This window comes from Equus asinus, chromosome 2 (genome assembly GCF_041296235.1).
Source record: "Equus asinus isolate D_3611 breed Donkey chromosome 2, EquAss-T2T_v2, whole genome shotgun sequence".
Classification (NCBI taxonomy): Eukaryota; Metazoa; Chordata; class Mammalia; order Perissodactyla; family Equidae; genus Equus; species Equus asinus.
The window spans coordinates 67,580,977-67,588,308 of NC_091791.1; the positions used below are offsets into that span (position 1 = coordinate 67,580,977).

At 44.9% G+C, this 7,332-nt stretch overlaps 1 pseudogene; it reads left to right on the forward strand.

The window, feature by feature from the left end:
* The first annotated feature begins 218 nt into the window (after positions 1-218).
* Positions 219-678, forward strand: LOC123281820 (small ribosomal subunit protein uS15-like; annotated as a pseudogene).
* Positions 679-7,332: the final 6,654 nt, after the last annotated feature.

Sequence of the window (7,332 nt, forward strand, 5' to 3'; positions counted from 1 at the left end):
CTTGATGTGATGCTTTTTATCTGGTAGTCTATGTGAATGGAGACATAGAGTCTGAAATGATATTGAGTAAGAAAAGAAACAATCATTAATAATATAGACTAGTTTTTGTAACACTTGTGGGAAAAACAGAAGTGCTCTGCCCAATCCCCTGGGGAGCCAGCTTTTTCTTGAGAACTGCAGCCCTGGGGCATTTTTTTTGCTGCCTGACCACTGCCATCATGGGTCACATGTATGTTCCTGGGAAGGACTTGTCCCAGTAGGCTCTGCCCCTCTGCCACAGCACCCCCACCTGGCTGAAGATGATGTCTGATGACACAAAAGAGCAGATCTACAAACTGGCCAATAAGGGCCTGACTCCCTCACAAATTGATGTGGTCCTGAGAAACTCATATGGCACTGAACAAGTATGTTTTGTGAGAGGCAATAAAATCTTGAGAATTCTTAAGTACAAAGGACTCAAAGTCTTAATTCTTACTTAAGAAAGCTGTTGCAGTTTGAAACCATCTTGAGAAGAACAGAAAGGATAAGGATGCTAAATTCCATCTGATTCTGATTGAGAGCCACATTTACCAGCTGGCTAGATATAAGACTAGACGAGTGCTCTCCCTCAATTGGAAATATGAGTCATCCACAGCCTCTCCCTGGTTGCATAAATTTATCTATGTACTCAAGCAATAAACCATTGTTTAACTAGAAAAATAGAGAATCACAGTCCTGGGCTGGCTTTGCCTGACTGCTCCTGCTGTCTCTTCCTTCCCACCAACTCCGTAGATGGTGCTTTCTTTTCCTGTCCAGCCCATGCCAGGAAGCATCAGTGCTCCATCTTCCACCACTGTCATCAGGACACAAGAGAAAGGTAGGTCCATGTAAGTGGGGTTGTTAGTGAGAGTCAGAGGGGAGCACTTTTATTTCTGGGATTGTGAGAAAAATGAGCTTCTGGAATCCCCAGCTGGAACCCAGAACAAAGAGAAACAATGTAATAGTGAGGGTTTGGTTTCCACGGTGCATTGAATAGTATAAATTCACCATATTAAGTCATGCTGTGAGGGCTGCCCTGGAAAACTAAGCCAACTCTTGATTTAAAAAATGAGATATTGGAGGGGCCGGCCCCATGTCCAAGTGGTTAAGTTCACATGCTCAGCTTCAGCATCCCAGGGCTTTGTTGGATTGGATCTGGGGCATGGATCTAGCACCACTCATGAAGCCATGCTGAGGTGGCATCCCACATAACACAAGGAGAAGGACCTACAACTAGAATATACAGCTATGTACTCTAGGGCTTTGAGGAGAAGAAGAAAAAAAAGAAGATTGGCAACACATGTCAGCTCAGGTGCCAATCTTTAAAAAAATTTAAACAATTGAAAAAAAGAAATATTGGGGAGAGGCATTTTGAACTACATTACCCTACAGTCAAACCTCAGGTTCTCGTTACCAATGTCCTCTCTTCCATCTCTACTTTCTCACCTTTATTTTGCCCACTGATTCTTACAGCCTCGGTTCATACCTCTACGTGGATGAGTCAAAACCTAGACTTCAAGTGCAACTTCTCTGAGCACCAGACACACACTCTCTACAGCCTGGGGAATTTCTCAGCCTGGGCTGTCCAGAAGGTTTCCCAGACAATGGGAATTTTTAATAAGGAGCTCCCTGGAGAAGGGGGTGGGGGTGGTGAGGAAAAGGAGGAGAAAAGAATCCAGGTACCTGACGGGTACTGTAGACATTAAACCAATTTACTCTTTTTGCTGTTTAACTTGAGGGGCGATTCAGGGGGCTCAAGGAATTATGAGCTTGCTTTGAGGAAAAAAAGGATATCTTTGGGGAGGTTGTGATCATCAAATGGCCAGCTCTGAGCAGCCCTGGAAGCCCGGAAGTCAGATTCCCCAGGGGTCTATTGGGGGTGACCCAATTGTTTCCCTGAAGCTCCTCCTGCCAAGTCCCTCAGTTCCATAAAATCTCCCTGTTTCTGTTCTTATGGAGGTGGATTTGAGGGAAACCAGGCTCCCCCTGATTCTTTTTGACAATTTGAGTAATATTTCTCCATTTCTAACCACCAATGTCTCAGTGTTGGCTTCCTGTGCATCGGGCACAGAAACTTGAGATTAAGAGGTTCGGTATCAATTTTGGCAAGCCAGTCAGGAGTCTTGCGCCCATGGCTGGATGGCCCTTGTGAGGGTTTCAGTGGTTGGCTGTCCCCATGGGCTGGGGGGAAGTCTTTGCCTGGGGGCTTCCCTTGCTGTTCCTCCCTTCCTGCCAGTGTCTGCCGCCCTAGGCACGATGCTCCCTTGGAGTGGTGAAACATGTTGGGCTTCAGTCTTTGTGTGTGAGTGTGCTTTTGTCTTGTATATGAGTCTGTTGTCAGTTGAGTTGCCGTGACATGTGCAGTGGTGAATCTCCTGTCTCTCTATTTGCATTTTGTGTGAGTGATTCATTGGAAAGGAGGGTCTCTCATTTGGGAGAGATCCAGGGGATGTCTGTCGGACTTCATCATCTGTTTTTGTCCTGCAGGAATTGGTTTTGCCTGTCAGGTGAGTGACCATGAGAAGTGTGGTCATGAATACCCCATCTTTATATTTGCATTCTGTGTGAGAAGTGGGCCCCGCATGTTGGAGAGATCCAGGGGAGTGTTGGACGTCACCTTGTGTTTTGTCCTGCCGGAGTCTGTTTGCCATTTGCTCAGTGAGTCAATACGGCACTCCCAGTCATCAGTCCCTGTATCTCTATTTGCATTTTGAATGCGTGAAAGCAGGGACCCTCATTTGGAAGAGATCCAGGGCATTGTTAGACTTCACCTTTTGTTTTTGACCTGCAGGAGTAGGATTTGTCTTTGTGTGGATGCGTTTGTCTTGTGTGTGTGTAAGTGTATTTGTTGGGTTCACTAAAATGAACATGTCCTCAGAGATATTGGTAGTGGTGGTGGTCACAGGGGTAGGCAGCACACATTGGAAGGTAGTGAGGAGGATGGAGTGGGGCATTCCCATGTTCCCTGCTCCTTCATGGCAGCAGCGGTGGCCCCAACAGCAGTAGTGATGGTCGTGGTGGGAGGGGTATCCTGATGGCAGATGGGCTCCTTTTTGCTCAAGCCAGCCTGGCTTGGCCCAGGAGTCATGAGCAGTGGCAGTGGCAGCAGTGGCAGGAGAGGCTGGGTCCCCAGTCACTTTCCTGTGGGATGGCTGGAAACAGAAAAAATAAGTCCCTGGGTCAAAATTTCACGGGCCTGATGCGAAGGCTGTGCTGGGGACTAACCCTGAGTGGAATCACAATAACCCTGATGATCAAGAAAAGCTAGAATATTTTGGGAATCTGCTTTTGAAAGCCACACATATAGTAAGCCAGCCATCTATTAATTGGTCTAAATTAGGAGAGGTCCAGCAAGGCCCTGAGGACAACCCTTCTGCTGTCCCAGAGGCTGTGGGACTGCCTTGGACTATATACCCTGAGGCCCAGGGAAGTGCAGTTAATACCTATTGTTGGGGTCCAGGACAGGCCACCCCAAAATATGCCACAATGGCTTATTGATTATTTTGATTTAAAGTTACTTGTGGAGCAAAAAGGGCTTTCTGAGCCTACTGTCTCTGTTCCCCTGAAAGCAGGAAATGAATCTCCCATGAGAAAGGTGTTCTCCCTGCATCCTTATCACCAGAGCTAGGGGATTGAGGGCTGAGAAGCCTGCATAAACAAACCTTACTAATTTACTATTTCATGCTAAATTCCCCACCATTTACATGCCCCACACCTAAGTTTCTTTGCTCTGTCTATTTTCAACAATTTTATGTTTCTTGGTTTAAAAGATATATATACTGCCTGTTTTGTTCACTCTCTCAGCAACATTTCTTTATGTTCTCCAAAAGGTATGTATTAAACTGGATTTTTCTCCTGTTAACCTGGTCTTGTGTCAGTTTTACTATTAGTCTGGCCATAGGAACCTAAGAAGGGAAGAAAAGGGATTTTCCCTGTCCTGACACTACGTCATATCTTAAGGTGCTCCAGATATCCATGGGGAAACTCCAAAAGTTGGCTATAGTTCCTGATGACATAAAAGAGGTATCAGGAAAAGGAGAGACCAAAAGATTTCTGGAGCTCTTGACCTGTGAAATAGGTTCTAAACACAGAAGCATTCTTTTCTGTATGTACCAGACTGCCCTGTTCCCCCTGTAGGGAGGGACATGCTATCTAAGTTAGGGGTCCTATTAGGCTGGAACAAGATAGAGATCCAAGCCCCTAAAAGTTGGGGAATTGAACACACGGCCTTATTGAAAGATACACCAGTGCCTGAGAGAGAAGAGGTTCCCCTATCATTGGCCTTGGTGAAACAATACCCCTTGAAGCCAGAAGCCATAAGAGGACTCCCTTATTTTAATCAATACACTTTTAGAACAGGGATTGATCAGGAGATTCCCATGGAACACACCCATTTCACCCATTAAAAGGCTGGAAACAAGGGAATATAGATTTGTTGAAGGCATTATGGCTGTCAATGCTATACAGTGCCAGATTCAAAAGATGCTTTTGGATCCTCAACCCCTCCCACCACCAAGTGATGTCTGGTCACCATTCTTTGCCTTCAGCAGGGAATTCTGAGGTTGGTGTGATATTGTGATTTATAGTAAAAAAAAAAAAACCCTCATTTCGTTTCTGGCACAGAGCTCCTAAAACTCTTGTAGTTTCTGATATAAGAGCCATGGGGCATCTTTTGTTATAACAATTACTTTTGTCCTCAGTTCCTGAAATAACTGCAGGTTAATAATGGTAACATGGGTGTCTTTTGTTATCCACAAGAAGTCCCTGTCAACCACACCTGAACTTATGTAAATAAGGTGACTTTTGGAAAGCCCTTAATGGTGGGGTCTGTTAGCCATGGGAAGCAATTGTGTGATTAGAGGGTTGGAAATTTCAGCCCCATCCCCCTCCTTATACCTCTGAGGTAGGGAGAGGGGCTGAGGATTGAGTACAATATGGAGTTCAGGGAGCTTGTGAGTTGCAAACATGGGGAGACTCAGGGAGACTGGCACACCCAGAGAGAGCTTGGGAACTCCACATCCCTCTCTCACATATTGTGCTCTATGCATCTCTTCGGTCTGGCTGTTAAGTAAAATGTTTTCCTGAGTTCTGTGAGCTGCTCTATAAAAATTGTTTAATCAAATCCAAAGGAAGGTGTTCATGGAAACCTCTGGTCTGTGGCAGGTTGGTCAGAAGGATGGCTGACAACCTGGACTTGCAATTGGCATCTAAAATGGAAGGCAAGGGGTAATCTTGTAGGATCTGATGGCTATCTCTAGGTAGATAGTGTCACAAATAGTGACAAATACTGTTAAATACTTAGATTTTGAACTGTCAGAAGCCCAGAGAATCCTGCTCCAAGACAGGAGAGAAGCAATCACTTGAGTTGGAACTCCTACTACCCATCGATAATTGTGGAGATTTTTTAAAGGAATGTCAGGCTTCTGTCGAATTTGGATAGTCAGCTTTAGATTAATGTTAAAATCTCTATTTGAGGACTTAATGAGAGGAGACCTCGAGCCTTTGATGTGGACATGAGAGTGCCAGAATTTGTTTGTCAGGGAAGTGGGAGAATTCCCCCTGACTTTTCCTTAGGGTTCTTATGGCTGGTAAAATAACTAAAAAGGAAGGTCAGCAGGAGAAAAATCAAAGTTTAATAGCATGTATACATGGGATAAACTCAGGAGAAACTGAGTAACTCAGCCAACTGAGTTAAAGAGGCTGAGGCTGCCTGTTTAAATATCTTCAGCTACAGACAAGGATGATATTTGGGGTAGTAATTTGGGGCTTCAAAGGGGAGGAAGACAACTCACATGGAAATGGAAAAGTAAATGGTAAATAGGACTTTGATAAGAGTGGGCCTAGCAAGGATCTTTCCAGTCTGCTGAAACCCAGAGTTAACTATGGTGATGGCCTGTCCTAGGGACAGGACTTCATTTTAATTTCTTTTAGTCAGTTAGGGGGGAAATGTCAAATGTTCTTCCTGAGTTTGAGCCTTTATTGTCTTCAGCTTGAAATAATCCTCATACCAGAGTGACGCATCTTGGAACGGCCTTCCCTGAACCCCATTAAGTACAATCAAGTTAAAGAAAAATTATTAACTGCCCCAGCCTTGGGACTCCCAGATTTGAGAAAGCCCTTTGATTTCTTTGTAAAGGAAAAACAGGGCCTTAGTCTGTGAGTCCTGACTCAGAACCTTGGACCCACCAGGAAGCCTGTGGCCTATTTTACTACGCAGTCAGATCAGGTGGTCAAAGATACTGTCTTGCCTCTGAGCCATTGCCGCCATCTGTAACATACTACAAGAAGCTGAAAAATTCACATTGGCACAGGTCACAATGGTGCACACTCCCCATTGTGTCCTCCCTCTATGAGTCCTCTAAGAAAAGAACAGAAAGGAGGATCTTGGCTAACCTCAGGATCAGGCTACTTTATCAGACAACTCAGAAGTAAAGTTAAAGGCTATTTCTACCTTAAAACCTGCAACCCTTCTACCCATCGAGTCAACAAGACCCCTTTCACGATTGACTTCAGATCATTGAACAGGTGTTCTAGAGCTGACCTGATTTGACTGTCCAACTGTTGCAGCAGTTGGACTTGGGACTGTTCACTGATGGAAGCAGCTTCTTGGATCAGGGCAACATCAAACAGGGTATGCAGTTGTCACCCTACAGCACACCATGGAAACAAAGTTCTGCCTCCAGGTATTTCATCTCAGGAGGCTGAGCTAATAGCCCTAACTAAAGCTCTTCAAATAGGTAAAGACACAAGAGCACAGACTCAAAATACGCCTTTTTAGTGGTCTACACCCCTGGGGCCATATGGAAAGAGAGGGGACACTTGACTGCTGGAAAAAGGGACATAAAATATTCCCAGGAAATAGTCACCTTATTAGAGGCCATTAATGACCCATGGCAGTAGCCATCATGTACTGCCCTCCACATCAGAAAGGGGACACTTTGGAAGCCCGACATAATCAACTGGCTGATCAGGCAGTGAAGACTGCTCCTAGGACTATGAGTTTCAGGGCACTCTTGGGTCCCTTAGTTCCCCAAATTGACTTTGCTAAATTCCAGCAAAGCTACACACAGAAAGATTTAGAGAGAGCCAAGGCATGGAGATTTGACTCCTCATCTGTGGAGTATCCAGGATATAAATGTATGTCAGAAAGACTCATCTTAGTACCTGAAGCCCTTCTGGGAGAAAGTGTTAATCAAATGCATCAGAGCATTCACTATGGGAAGGAGGCCACCTTGCAGTGGATCAAGGTGGTTAATTTGTCCTAACTTGCAACGAACCATTCAGAAAGTTACTAAAAATGAGTGATCTGTGCCA